General features: G+C 44.2%; 1 long non-coding RNA gene across 1 annotated transcript; it reads left to right on the top strand.

Moving 5' to 3' along the window:
• The first annotated feature begins 2,008 nt into the window (after window positions 1–2,008).
• LOC311522578 lies at window positions 2,009–13,845 on the top strand. Its single transcript, XR_014712171.1, has 3 exons — window positions 2,009–2,068; window positions 4,766–4,825; window positions 13,777–13,845. It is a non-coding gene; the product is annotated as an uncharacterized lncRNA (long non-coding RNA).
• The last annotated feature ends 2,161 nt before the right edge of the window (window positions 13,846–16,006 follow it).

Here is a 16,006-nt window from a genome sequence, read left to right as displayed (position 1 = left end):
GTGTGCCCATAACCAGAAGTGTAACTAGTCTCCTCAATACTGGCCCAACCAGTGTGTGCAAGGTCTCAATTCATTGCCATATTATGATGTCATCAGCACATGATATCTTTCAATGGATCAGTCCAAAGGAAAAGGGCACACTGATTAGCTCTTAATAATACAGCATTAGAAATGTGCTAAAGGCTTTACAGACAAATGAGACAATGGCTCTCTCCCAAAGAACTGAGCCCTTCAATGAAACCTGCTCTTCAGTCATGGAGTGACAATGATTTATTGGCCAATAGCCAAGCAGGATGTGTCTGACTGATACTGTCCCCAGTCACTGTTCATGGAAGGAAAATCTAACAACAGGCTATTAAAAATAAAGCTGGAAGGAACAGGATGCAAATGCTGAAGCCAGGGGCACAGATTGGCTTTTTAGAGAGTTTGTCTGTACCACTGGGAAAGAATCTATCAAACCTCGTTGAACTATTTAAAGTACAATGCCCAAATGGGTGCCACTGCGTGGTGGATTGACATCCAACCACAAGCGTGAGGGCTGCACCTATATTGAATCACATTTACATATTTTGTAAAAAAAAAAATTGTTGCACACTGAAGTGTGCGGTAAATCACTTAGACCCAGGACTATAACCCATTTGTGCTGGAGTGCTTATTTTATGTAAATTGTGTGTTATAAGCCATACAAAAATAGAATGTCATTTGAAAACATCAAAAATATTAGCTCATGAATAAGCTCCTCTATTGTTGTGGGAAGTCACCGAGAGATTGGTGATTGGTCTCTGTCCAGACCACCCTCTGCTATTTCTGTCTCTCTGAGTACCCGAAGCGAAGCTTTTATAATTGCAATCAGAGCCCACACAGCCCAGATGTGAACTAATACTCCTACTATTTCACCCCAATTAGACCCTTTATAAAAGTTGATCCAGCTGTTCACTCAGTTTCTCTAGCTCATAGCTAGTTAGTGTACTACATGCTGCTCCATATTATCCCTCCCCTAACATTTGAAGACATTTTTTTCATATAATAAATAAAAATTGTTTGTTGCTTGAGTTCACCTGCATTAACTGGCTGGAGTTGATCAGCTTTGCTTATCTGGGAGTTTCCAGAATGGAGTAGCTATGGGTTACACTTTGTGACCTTAGAAGGCATTTTTGGCTCTTAGGAAACACTTTGCATCCCCCTAGTTTATTGGTTTCTTTTAGTAGTACATCAATTTTAGCTCATCAGATTTGGAGCTGAAGGGTGGGATCAGTTCTATTTCCTGGGCTGTATGCATGTGCATAACTAGCTGCCCCTGGGGTCTGTTTATATACATGGCCATGCCTCATTGTTATACAATATTGACAGAGACCTCTGGCTGGTGTGCTCTATATCTTGCTTAGTATTTGTGAAATAGGGGTTAGCAAGAACTCCCAAACATAAATTCAGCTGTGGCATTAAAGCCAGAGAGGAGCTGCTTTTTATCTATAATTAGAGCCCAGCTTTGTACACTGGGAAGCTCGTACAAACTGGAGTTTGGTTGGAACAAATTGCATCTTTGTCAACATAACTAGGAGCTCAGCACTTTTCTGATTATTAATGTGCCTTAGAAATCTGCTGGGGCTGGTTACACAGAACCAATGAAATATTGTTGACCTACTCAGCTCTCTGTTGCTTGGGAGGCTGGACATCCTTTCAGCTCTGGAGCCATCCCATTTTCAGCATGTGCTGAAAGCAAAACAAATGTAGTGTGCGTATAGCCACATCCACATGACGAGCCTATTCACTGCTAATGATCCCATTCCCATCTGATGCTCAAATACCATCAAGCTGTGGATCTGCTAAAGGTTTGCAAGGTTGGTTAAACTTCAGTTTTACAACAGAATGAGACTTTTCTTGCCAGGAGTGGGTATTTTTCAAATCATGGTGAAATGTTTCTTATTTTTTTATTTTAGTCTTTTTTGAATATATGATTGTCCAGTTGCCTCTAGCGCCCTCACATGCCTTTCTCCTCTGCTCCTTGGCTCTGGGACCTTCCGCTCGAAGCACAGAAGGAAGATTCCAGCGCAGAACTCAAAGTGCACCGGTATGAGTTCGGCTCTTTATTTCCCTTTTTAGTCCCGCACTGGAGCTGGCTAAGTCCTGCACAGTTTTTGCATTTGATTCTTGAATAGCTGTTTTATTCAGCCATGTACATGTCCCTTAAATTCCCCTATTTATGAACATTTGAATTCATAAGATTTGGGGGGCATGCATTTTGGGGGTGGCTGCTCTTTGGAAGAGCACAATATGCCAGTTAAAAAGGGTTCACGCATAAATTAGCAACATATAATACTCTGATTGTGAGCTCTTGGGGCAGGAACTGGTTTTTGTTCTGTGTACAGCACCTAGCACAATGGAGCCCTGATTGGTGCCCTTCGGGGTTGCCAGAAAGCTAACAATAATTTGTCACTGGTTTGTTATTCTGTTTAAAAAGTTTCACTCACCCAGTCTGGGAGAAGTAAGATACCACTGGGTTGACATTCAGAGCCACTAAGTAACCTCAGTTTCCAAGGTCAGAGGGAGCCACAAACATACAGCACCTTGAAAAAGGAAGCCACCAGAGACTTACAACTAGACACCACAAATCATTATTGGTCACCGTCAACAGTTCAAACCATCAGCTGATATTTTTTCCACATCAAGTGTTCATGAAGCAATGAAATCAAAGTCTGGGTGTACTGCTTCACAGGCAGCAAGGGCTACATTTGACAGATCATTTATTAATTTGACCACCCACCAGAGCTGCTGAGAGCTACATGGTGAGAAAAGGGACAGCATTCAGATGCTTCCACTCTCAGACCACAGACAGACCTATTACCTTTTTACTCAAAGGAGATTACATTTCAGTTGTTAGCAACAGAGGGCCTGGGCCTATGATACACAGCTGAGCAATTCTGATTCCGTTCCGCGGAGGGCAGTGGCAATCGTACATGCTAGCCAGTTTATTATGTATTTCCCGAGTTACACAAAAGGCTTATCCTGAAACATTTGTGGTTCACAGGAATTGAGAGCTGAACTTTCACTGCAAGGTGAGGGGTTCATATGCGCTATTGGGCCTTTATCTTTAAATTTACACCCACACACACCAAGGACAAAAGTCTCCAGGATTGTCAGGCTGGCTCCTTTCACCAGCTCCAAATCTTGGCACACAAAAATAAAAGCCTCAGAACTCTACAAAGGAATTTCTTGCTGTATTTTTGCTTTGTTCCCAGCGACCTCTCCCTAGTTGGGAGAATATTGGAAAGGATTCTGTGTTTCTCAGCTAACTCTCGGCTGACAGCCCACTGTCCCAGCCAGAACTGCACAGCCCGCCAGTGTTAGCATATTGCAGCCAGACAATGGCAGCACATCCATGCACAGAAGAATAAAAGAGGAAATGTAATGATGGCATAGGAGTGGGTTGATGCCAAAGAGACAAAAAAATAAATGCTGTAAATATAAATTTCTGCTGGAAACCAGATGCAGGGTTTTTTTAATTCCAGGAGACAGAGAAACTTTAGGGAGGGTATTAAGTAAATTTGGATGATATGTTGTTTTGACAAATTTGGGTTAAAGATATTGGATCAGTTCCTTAGCTGATGTAAAGCAATGTAGCTCAATGGACTCATGTGGCTCTTCACCACCTGAAGATCTGACCCAACAGGTGAAAACCAGGGTGGGAACTGGAGGTTTGATGTTGTAAAACTCTTGTGACAGGTTTTGTAGTCTGGGAGAGCTATGCTTGGCATAGAATCATAGAAAGGGGTCCAAAAGTGGCTCTTGGCCATCTGTGTGCCTCCCTGATTCAGGATCTAACCTAACAATTTTCCAGACTCATCTCCTTTTCTCCAACTATGCCTGCTAGGCTTGGGGCTGGGCATGGAGTGGCATATGAGTCACTACGCCACCATATGTCCCTTTGGATTTCTTTACATAAGGGGAATCCTCAGGTAGCCTGTTAAGACAGCTTTCTGCTTGTGTTGTGCACTGAAGCCAGAATGGGGCTTGTTTTTAACATTAGCATTTTACACATCAAAACTGAGGGGCTACCCAGCCCTAGAATAGTGTCATGTGCTGGAGGTCAGCATTGAGCTCCGGTGACTTAGATGCATGTGCAGCCCAGGACAGGAATAGGACTGAGCTTCAGAAGCACAGTTGTATGGGGAGCCTAGAACCAGCATATCAGGAAGGATACGAGGCCAGTGAGTAATGCTAATTTATCGAATGCAGGGGTTTTAACCCTAAGCCTAACTGTGCATAAAGCAATAAGAGGCAATCTTCTTGTCCCGCATGAAAGAGACGGGGAGGAGAGAGACACTTGAGAATAATCAGAGCTCGATAGGAAAATTTAGAAGCAGCAAACTAAATTTATATTCCCATAAAGCTGCCTTGGTGGGGGGTGGTTTCTCCCAGCGGGTTTGCATATTCTTATTAATTGTTCCCCAAGAAGACTGGATTCCTTTTCTTTTGTTCTTTTTTTCTCTTTTCCCACTTCAGTAGAAAAATGTCTAGAGTTTTGTTTTGTTTTTGTTTTTTAAAGGGAGGAAATGAAAGGTCATTCCTTCCCCTCCACCAAGGTTCTCTTCTCGCAGCTGAGTTTGTCACTTCACATTTTAATAAGCTCAATTGGTGCAGCAGCTCTTCATTGGGGGAGGAGAGGGAAGAGGTAAATGAAATTCGGTAACAAGAATTAATTATCACCAGGAAATTTATTCCAGCCAGACTCATACATCAGCCTTAACCGCATCCCTTCTTCCCACAGTGCACTTGGAAGGGGTGGAATTTATGCAGAATGCTGCCTGAGGAAAAGCTAATGTGATCTGTGAGTATTCTTTGTATAGAAGAAGTGATGGCTGTAGGAGCTACATTCAGACCTTGTGCAATCAATGGATTTGCATCCACTGACACCCAAAAAAGAGAATAGTAATTGGGGAGGGTCACAGGTAGATATTGTCAAAAGGGGAAGGAAGAGAGTACAGGGATGGAGCAGTAGCAGAAGGAGGGTTGGGAATGGCACAAGGTGGTGCCAATGGATCAGAAAGGGAGTCAGCAGTGATATGGGAAATGTATGGTATTCTACAGACAGAAGCAGCAGGAAGGAAGGTAATGGTAAGAAAGGGAAAGGACTGGCTCTGAACTGGGAGGGAAGTTACCCAAGGCAGGAGAAGGATTAGGTGGGGACTCATCATAGACTGGGTAATAAGTCTCCAAGGGAATGGCATATAGCAGAATGGTGGGGAGGAAAACCCCAAGAGGATGAGGGGGGGAAACTGAGAAGAACTCCAACAGTGAGAGGTGTAGGGCAGGAGAGGGTGGAGGTTGCAAACACAGCTACTGGGCAGTTTTATAACACCTCAAAATAAAGCATCCAATTCAATGCATCCCTCACAATGAAGTCTGTTGATTTTTCCATGGAATTTTTTCTTTCACTTTAATGTATATTTTTCCTATGATAACAAAACAGGTTGAAAGGCCTCCAAATCTACGAAAGGGTCAATTTATAGTTAATTGCTCAAAGAATGGTTTGTAAGAGTAAATTATTTTGTGACCCAGGAAAAGGAGCTCAGCCTGGTTGCTCTGTTCATGTTGGCCATGCCCTGATGTTTTCTCAAGTCCAGGGTCTCAGCTCTGACCCTGCCTGGTGGAAAAAGCAGCCAATCCACAGAGAGACCTGCTAAGATACAGTCAGTCACTCTTCCATGTGAACATCTCCAAAGGGTATTATCTCAGAACCATAGCGATTACAAATGGAAGAGACCTATTGGATCACCTAATACATCCCCTTCCCGTCCTGCCAATGGCTGTATCTAGTGAGGCACTATCATTCCCTACAGGCTTTTGAAGAATGTCGGCACCTAGGAGGAAGAGAAATTGTTTATGGTGGTGTGAGACATATTGAGACATACTGGATACAGTGGAAATAGAAATATTGAGATAAAAGAAGCATAGATGACTTGTGCCTCCCAACACTCAATGGGCACAATCTAAAAGGGAGGAAACATGACACCCCATGTGCCTCCTCTGCCCAGTGACTCCTCCCACCCTGCCTGGGGCTGCCGTGCTCTCCTGACCCATGTTACCTGTGGGGGGCAGTGGGGAATGCACTGTCCTTCTCTCCCTGTGCCTCCCCCCGAGCATAGTTGTCTGCTCTCCCTGGTAGCCAGGCCGGGAGCAGGACAGAGCTGCTTCTCCTGAGAGAGCCTTCCTGGGAGGCAGCAGCGGCCCACTCCCTGCCTGGGCTCGGCTGCCAGGGACAGGGGCCAAGCAAGCCAGAGCCCCCCTTGCCCCAGCATGCTCTGCCCCCGACCCCTGAGAGTGTGGAATATAATATACAAAGGGAAGTGGCGGTTGTTCTGTTGTTAAAAGGGAACTGATAGATGGGAAGGAAAATAAATGACCTTTCTCCCTCTCATGCACCCATCCCCATAGCTTTGGGCATCAAATCCTAATGGACCCTTTTCAACTCTGGTTTGTATGACCATTTTTATTCCACCAGATCAGATCATGAACAATGACATGGCACAATTATGTTTCCCCCAACCCCCAGCACACACTGCCCTTGAGAGGAGAATTAATTGTGACTGGACCATGAGATATTCCATTGTCAGTACAACAAATTCCTGTTAGTTATTTTTTTTATAGAATCATAGAATATCAGGGTTGGAAGGGACCTCAGGAGGTCATCTAGTCCAATCCCCTGCTCAAAGCAGGACCAATCCCCAACTAAATCATCCCAACCAGGGCTTTGTCAAGCCTGACCTTAAAAACTTTTAAGGAAGGAGATTCCACCACCTCCCTAGGTAACACATTCCAGTGTTTCACCACCCTACTAGTGAAAAAGTTTTTCCTAATATCCAACCTAAATCTCCTCCACTGTAACTTGAGACCATTACTCCTTGTTCTGTCATCAGCTACCACTGAGAACAGTCTAGATCCATCCTCTTTGGAACTCCCTTTCAGGTAGTTGAAAGCAGCTATCCAAACCCCCCTCATTCTTCTCTTCCGCAGACTAAACAATCCCAGTTCCCTCAGCCTCTCCTCATAAGTCGTGTGTTCCAGTCCCCTAATCATTTTTGTTGCCCTCTGCTGGACACTTTCCAATTTTTCCACATCTTTCTTGTAGTGTGGGGCCCAAAACTAGACACAGTACTCCAGATGAGGCCTCATCAATGTCGAATAGAGGGGAACGATCACGTCCCTCGGTCTGCTGGCAGTGCCCCTACTTATACATCCCAAAATGCCATTGGCGTTCTTGTCAACAAGGGCACACTGTTGACTCATATCCAGCTTCTCGTCCACTGTAACCCCTAAGTCCTTTTCTGCAGAACTGGTCCCTAGTCTGTAGCGGTGCATGGGATTCTTCCGTCCTAAGTGCAGAACTCTGCACTTGTCCTTGTTGAACCTCATCAGATTTCTTTTCGCCCAATCCTCTAATTTGTCTAGGGCCCTCTGTATCCTATCCCTACCCGCCAGCATATCTATCTCTCCTCCCAGTTTAGTGTCAACTGAAAACTTGCTGAGGGTGCCATCCACACCATCCTCCAGATCATTAATGAAGATATTGAACAAAACCTGCCCAAGGACCAATCCTTGGGGCACTCCACTTGATACCGGCTGCCAGCTAGACACTGATTGGAGCCATTGATCACTACCCGTTGAGCCCGACAATCTAGCCAACTTTCTATCCACCTTATCGTCCATTCATCCAGCCCATACTTCTTTAACTTGCTGGCAAGAATACTGTGGGAGACCGTGTCAAAAGCTTTGCTAAAGTCAAGGACCAACACATCCACTGCTTTCCCCTCATCCACAGAGCCAGTTGTCTCATCATAGAAGGCAATTAGATTAGTCAGGCATGACTTGCCCTTGGTGAATCCATGCTGACTGTTCCTGATCACTTTCCTCTCCTCTAAGTGCTTCAGAATTGATTCCTGGAGGACCTTCTCCATGATTTTTCCAGGGACTGAGGTCATAGATCATAGAGATCATAGATCATAGAATCATAGGGTTGGAAGGGACCTCAGGAGGTCATCTAGTCCAACCCCCTGCTCAAAGCAGGACTAAACCCCAATTTTTGCCCCAGATCCCTAAATGGCCCCCTCAAGGATTGAACTCTCAACTCTGGGTTTAGTAGGCCAATGCTCAAACCACTGAGGTGAGGCTGACTGGCCTATAGTTTCCAGGATCCTTGTTCTTCCCTTTTTTAAAGATGGGCACTACATTAACCTTTTTCCAGTCATCCGGGACTTCCCCGGATCGCCATGAGTTTTCAAAGATAATGGCCAATGTCTCTGTAATCACAAGTTCACAAGTATAGTTCAGCCTGCCTGCCACAAACACAGACCCTGTGATCAGAGGTCACCACTGACGAGATAAAGCACAGCAGATGTGTTTTACTACGAGATGATAAATCAATGATGAGACAGAGAGGTCCTGCGAGGGCTTGTGCAAGCCTCCCTGTTCAATTCTGGGACTTAGGAAGGAGAATATCCACTTTCATTTGGAGGCAATAAGTCTCTAGGCCTCTTCTTTGCAAAGAATAGCTTTGAAAACACACAGATCTAAATAGATCACTGGAGCTGAAAGCAACAATCAGCTTGGCTCTCATTCTGCAGCAAGAGACGAGGTGTATCTGAAGATCCACACAAACACACTCACTTTCATATAAAATGAGTAAGTCATGTTTGAAGTGTAACCCAGAGAATCATCTTACTAGTATTCCCCACAGTCCTGAGGCCATCTCTGCATATAGGGATTTGATCCTGCAGGACAGGAATTGATTATATTAGAGGGTAAGTGAGAACAATAATATATGTTTAGACCTGTCCAAGGCTGGCTCTGCTTTTTAACATTTTTAACCAGATCTCAGCCTTGGGTCCAGCTAACTGTTGGTCATTCAGGCAGCTGTTGCCCAATGGTTGTGCCTGTTAGTAGTGCAGCTGCTTTTGCAGAAAAACTCTTCTCCTGCCCACCGAAGAGAGCTGTTAAGAGTGTTTGAGGGGATGCACTTGGATGGTACTTATGCAGGCAACACACATACACACCCATATTCATTTCAGAAGGAGGAGGAGGAGAGAGAAGGGCAAGCTGTGGAGGTATTGAGTAGGAGTCCTGCAGCTGCTGTTCCCTCAGCCAGTATCCGTCTTCCCAGCTCCAGTCCAGCATTTGAAGAGGCAGTACTGGGAGGAACTTTGAGTCCCACTTATCCTCACACCAGTTAGGGGAGACCCCAGGTAGGGGAGACCCCAGCTAGACTGCAAGGAGTCAGGGGAATTCTACCCATTCAGAAACCAAAATCATAGAATCATAGATTAGGGTTGGAAGAGACCCCAGGAGGTCATCTAGTCAACCCCCCTGTCCAAAGCAGGACCAACCCTAACTAAATCATCCTAGCCAGGGCTTTGTCAAGCTGGGCCTTAAAAAACTCTAAGGATGGAGTTTCCACCACCTCCCTAGGTAACCCATTCCAGTGCTTCACCACCCTCCTAGTGAAATATTTTTTCCTAATACCCAACCTAGACCTCCCCCACTGCAACTTGAAACCATTGTTCCTTGTTCTGTCATCTGCCACCACTGAGAACAGCCGAGCTCCATCCTCTTTGGAGCCCCCCTTCAGTAGTTGAAGGCTGCTATCAAATCCCCGCTCACTCTTCTGCAGACTAAATAAGCCCATTTCCCTCAGCCTCTCCTCATAAGTCTTGTGCCCCAGTCCCCAAATAATTTTCGTTGCCCTCCACTGGACTCTTTCCAATTTGTCCACATCCTTTCTGTAGTGGGGGGCCCAAAATGGGATGAAATACTCCAGATGTGGCTTCACCAGTGCCGAATAGAGGGGAATAATCACTTCCCTCCATCTGCTGGCAATGTTCCTACTAATGCAGGCCAATATGCCATTAGCCTTCTTGGCAACAAGGGCACACTGTTGACTCATATCCAGCATCCCATCCACTGTAATCCTCAGGTCCTTTTCTGCAGAACTGCTGCTTAGCCAGTCGATCCCCAGTCTGTAGCAGTGCATGGGATTCTTCCGTCCTAAGTGCAGGACTCTGCACTTGTATTATTGAACCTCATCAGATTTCTTTTGGCCCAATCTTTCAATTTGTCTAGGTCACACTGGACCCTATCTCTACCCCTCCAGGGTATCTACCTCTCCCCCCAGCTCAGTGTCATCCGCAAACTTGCTGAGGGTGCAATTAATCCCATCATCCAGACCATTGATAAAGGTGTTGAACAAAACCGGCCCCAGGACCGACCCCTGGGGCACTCCACTTGATACCGGCTGCCAGCTAGACATAGAGCCACTGATCACTATCCATTGAGCCTGACAATCTAGCCAACCTTCTATCCACCTTATAGTCCATTGATCCAATCCATACTTCTTTAACGTGCTGGCAAGAATACTGTGGGAGACCATATCAAAGGCTTTGCTAAAGTCAAGGTATATCATGTCCACTGCTTTTCCCATATCCACAGAGCCAGTTATCTAATCATAGAAGGCAATCAGGTTGGTCAGGCGTGATTTGCCCTTGGTGAATCCATGCTGACTGTTCCTGATCACCTTCCTCTCCTCCAAGTGCTTCAAAATAGATTCCTTGAGGACCTTCTCCATGATTTTTCCGGGGACTGAGGTGATGCTGACCAGTCTGTAGTTTCCCAGATTCTCCTTCTTCCCTATTTTAAAGATGGACACTATATTTGCCTTTTTCCAGTCATCTGGGACCTCCCGCAATCGCCATGAGTTTTCAAAGATAATGGCCAATGGCTCTGCAGTCACATCAGCCAACTCCCTCAGCACCCTCAGATGCATTGCATCCTGCCCCATGGACTTGTGCATGTCCAGCTTTTCTAAATAGTCCTTAACCTGTTCTTTCATCACTGTGGGCTGGTCACCTCGTCCCCATGCTGTGTTGCCCAGTGCAACAGTCTGGGAGCTGACCTTGTCTGTGAAGACCAAGGCAAAAAAAGTATTGAGTACTTCAGCTTTTTCCACATCATCTGTCACCAGCTTCCATTCTCCAACCAGTCCTCAGGTGTCCCAGACATGACCACCACCCCACAACCAGAGGATGATCCGTGTGCCACACTACCTCTGACAGAACAAACCACCAGACTCTTGTCTGCCACTACTGCCACTGTGAGGAACAGCAGCTAGACTGGGGAATCTCCATAAGGTGCTGCAAAGAGGCAACACTGTGGGTCAGAAGTGTTGGGCCCAGGGTGGAGGGACTCACATGTTCATGGGAGCAGGAGGTTTAATGAGTATGGGGGGGGAACATTGCATTGATGGATAGTTGGGGGGGGGTAAAGAGGAAAGAAATCAGGGAATGAGACATTAATCACTGACTGAAGTGGACAGTTTTTGAGACAGCCTCTGTTAAAATGTAAGATACACATCTCTGTGAAATAATATTTTGTGTTAGCCACAGGACCAGTTTGTCAGAGTGGAGAAGACCCTAATGTTTTCTAATAGTTCTGGCCTTCTAGCTTTACTTATATTAAGCCTGGACAAGAGCAACGACATCTTCTGAGCTCCATTAATACACTTGCGGTACTTTGCTTACATGGACATAGAGGCTCGTAATGTTAGGGCTGAACTCTAGCAAGTTTTTTGCTTCCTCCTTTTCCCTTATTTTCTTTTCAACTGAATATTTGTGAGTGTAGTGGTATATGAAAGTGATGAACTAAGCACAGGTGTGAGGCAGGCATACAGCAAGCCATCACTGTGCAAACTTCCACACAGAGCTCTGTTGATGCTCCTCTGTCTTGACTTCCCCACTCCCACTGCTATTCCAGTTATTTCCCTTATTTTCTTTTTATTTTCTTTTCAACTGAATATTTGTGAGTGTAGTGGTATATGAAAGTGATGAACTAAGCACAGGTGTGAGGCAGGCATACAGCAAGCCATCACTGTGCAAACTTCCACACAGAGCTCTGTTGATGCTCTTCTGTCTTGACTTCCCCACTCCCCTGCTATTCCAGTTCTGCCCACATCCAACACCCACTGAGATCTGACATGACACCTCAAGCTTCACCTGCAAATCACACCGCCTCTTCCCCAAACCTCCAACTGCTTTACCAGTCCCCCTCCCCCTGCACATTTAGTTCTAACTCAACTCAATCCAGACTTGCAAACCACCCCCTGTGATTATAAAACCACAGTTCAACAGAAGTTGGTGAAAACAATGTAGTAAAGTAGAGCAAAGGTCTTTTTTTGCGTCACTTCAACTGGAACATATATAAAAGTATTGAAGAAAACCAAGTGGGAAATTGAGACAAAAACTATTTTATCAAGCATAATTTTGGCTTGAAATACAGTGGATAAAAAGCCTTTGTTTGGGAAAATGGCATTAGTTGAGATCACAATGGAAAAACCACACAAATGCCTCAATCCCCAAAGAAAAGTTAAAAAAAAAAAAGATTGTTTCTACACTACCTACAAAAATCTTGCTCCTTTTACATTGGACCAGATTAATCATTGTAGCATCAGACAGGTCATCAAAGGAGCTGAAAGACAGACAAGAGATCTGAGGTTTACTGGACTATCTGCCATGATGACCAAGCCTAGAAACTGGAAAACCTTTCGGGCTTCTGCTCACATTTCCTGCTCAAAAATAGCTCCCTCCTATTTTTCCTCTTTGATCTTATAAAATGTTCTGGTCAAGATTTTCAAAAGTGACTAGTTATGTTACCTTGATTTTTAGATGCTCAACTTTTCATAGACATGTATGTTTCCACAAAAAAATTAATCAGGAAGGTTTCCTCGGGTCCAGGGTGTAATTTCTGGACAACACATTCAGGACAGAATCCAAGAATTCTTTTTAAGAAAATTTTTTTTTACTTTTGACCTTTTGTTTCATTGTGGATCAAAACAAAACTTTTGAAATTTTTCATGGTGGTTAAAAGACCCAAGAATAACTAACAGCACTCAGCTGGGATGTGGAAGACACATGTTCAAGTTTCTGTCTAAATCAGACAGGGGTGTGACTTGAAAGTGCCTCTCTCATATCCTAGGTGAGTGCCCTAACCACTGGACTATGGGCTATTCTTGGAATGCTTGTTCTTATGTTGACCAGAAATTACTCCCTGGACAGGATAAGAGGATTACCTGGAAACCTGGGTTTTCACCTAAGTGGAGCTATGAACCTGTTGCTCCATCAGTTAAAGCAAAAATAATTGAAAATGGACTATTATTTCTCTTTTTCCACTTCTTACCTATCTTCCTTTCATGGGCATTTCTTTTCATTCCTTTTGTGTTAAAAAAGATTAACCTCAAACAATTTATCTCTTTAGAATGTACTTTTCATACAATGCATAATAAACCTGTGAAACTCATTGCCACAAGATATTAAGAAAAAGAGATTACTGTAGTAAGATTAAAAAAAGAACAAGAGTCACATGAATAACAAGGCTATCCACTATATTAGCTAGAATAGAAATGTATGAAGGCTAGAAAGTCTCATGTTCCAGGCTGCACACCAATCATTAAATGTCTGTGGATAAAGTAGAAATATCCACAGGGTCATGTTTGTGTATAATTGTTAAACAGCTTCCTTTGAATCACCTGGTACTGAGTGTTATTGGGGACAGGATACTGGACTAGATGGGCCATTGATAGGAAAATATGCTCCTGTGTTTTTTAAATTACAGACCTACTCTGAAAAATTACTCTAAAAAGGACTATGTGGGGTAACATGCATATAGTGCCTCAATGATTTCCAGGTCAAATGTGTTCATTGTACATATAAAGATATGTTGTTGTTTTGTTTTCTTCAGCTGCCCGTGCTGTAGACTCAGCCTGGACTATGAGAGTGAAGCTGGGTTTTTTTCCATCTTGTAACTCTGCAATAAAAGTGTTCTGCAGACCAAATTATTCTCCGTAAACATATGTGCGACCCCAATGTCACTGAAGGATTTGCACAGGTGGAGCTGATTGAAATGTAGTTAACAATTCTGTTTATGATGCACAACAAGAATAGGCTGCTCCGTGGCTCTGCTGGCCTGACAGAAGTAAAAAGCAGTAAAATCTTATTTTTGTTACCAAAATCAACAGATCTGACTCTGCATACACAGAGGGAGAAGGTCTGGTGAGATAGAAGGAGCCATTGTTACACTGTCACTTGTCTGAGGTGAACCACAGACCCAAGTTTCCTTCATTTTTCCAGTAAGAAAAAGGAAGTCTGTGCTTAAACAGCATTCTTTGGATGAAATGAAGAAAGGGGGATTGAAAGAGTAAATGCCTGTAATTTTTCTCTTCCTAATTTTTTTTTAAATTCTTTTTTCTGGTGTGTGCTTCTCTTTCTCCCCCTTTGCTTTGCCCTAGCTGAAAGAACTCACAGTAAACAGCTCAGTGTAGATACAATGACACAATTTCCCCTGCTCCTGCTACATCCCCTCTCCCAGCTCACTGTTACAGTCCCAGTACTTCACACCGCTCTGTCAATGCAACTCAGTCCCAACTTGCCATGCTAGTCTGTTCCAGTCTTGACTTCCCCTACAATTCCACCAGTGCCTTTCAGTCGTCATATATAACATGCCCCTTTTAGAGACCGCCATTTCTTCCTAACTGTGCCCTGATTTTGGGATACATAGAAATGGAGACTAGGATGAGACCCACCAAAGGCCTGTCACTCTAGCATTCAGTATTAGAACCAAGAGAACATATTGCTCAATGGTGGAATTCCCTTATCTCAGAGGAACAACACTAGGGAGGAATTTGGTCCATGGGCTCCAGAGCTGGAAAAAGGACTAACCCCAAATGGCTGCATTGCCCAGCATCTGCAAATCCTACATCTGGTGACATAAGCACACAAGTGGAAAAGGGATGTGGCTTCCAAAGGGAAAAAAAACCCCACAAAGGACATGAGAAAAAAATGGAAAATTGGCAACTGAAAATGCTCTATAGTGACCCCAACTCTTTCCTGTTCTCCATGTCTCCTTTTTCACTTTCCTTTCTCTCATCTTCTTTGCCTTCTCTGGTTCCTGGTGCCTACTTTCCCTTGCATTGTCCTCTTCTGTAGTTTGTTTACTGTTAGAGCTGAGAGCTGTACCTTCAGGCTGATATTAGTATGAGCACGGGAATTTGGAGGAGGTCCCTATGATTTCCCAGAAACCATTTCATAAGATCATTACTGTGTTTTTATGCAGTTATTGGCCCTGCTGAATGTAATTAAACAAGTTATTTTCCTCATTCACAGCTTGGTTACTAAACAATTGCACAAAGCATCACATCCCCTTCTCACAGGAATAAGAGATGGGAAAGTAGAAAAGACTTAGCCCACTACAACATATCACCTAGCCTAACCCCACACCAACAGGCTGGAGCAGAATCATCCCTGGAAGTCTAGTTTGTCCAGTTTTAAATAACTCAGCAATCCACCACTTCCCTGGGTGGACTATTTGACAATCCAGCAGCTCAGAGTCCAATAATGATAGCTGCATGGTCTAAACTTATATTTGGCAATGCATGGATGCAGCTGCAGCAATGGGCAACCTCAAAATGCCTACAATAAGAAAGACACCCAGAATCCCTGGAATTCCATGGGCTGTATTCAGCTCTCTATTCCTTGCATGAATTCCTTGCAGTTTGCTATGTGTGCGACTAAGACCTTATGGGGCCCTGGTGCCTCCCATTCTTGCACAAGCCATTGATCTTGGATAGTCGTTGTTCTTTTTTAAGGCATCATGCCTTCCAGAGCCACCCATTGGCTGGTTCAGGTCCATACCACCTCCAGCAAGAATCTGTGCCTTCCTGACACCATTGTGCTGTTTGGGTAGTAAGATCTCAGAGGCATGGACCTTTGTAGGGAGCATACCTCCATAAAGTGCTCTGTACATTGTGTATATATTCATTGTAATAGTAATGCACGGTTTGTGGAGCACTTCTGGGTGAAAAGTACTAGACATGTATTATTCTTTCCCTTCCTCTTCTTTCCCTATCTCGCCAATTTCAGTCCTCTTACTCCACGCACTGCTGCGGAGTAAGTCCCTGTTGTGATGAGTCAGT

This window comes from Lepidochelys olivacea (assembly GCF_965140295.1).
Source record: "Lepidochelys olivacea isolate rLepOli2 genome assembly, chromosome: 6".
In the NCBI taxonomy this organism is placed as follows: Eukaryota; Metazoa; Chordata; order Testudines; family Cheloniidae; genus Lepidochelys; species Lepidochelys olivacea.
The sequence above is the reverse complement of the archived record's forward strand: the minus strand, read 5'-3'. Positions and strand labels throughout refer to the sequence as shown.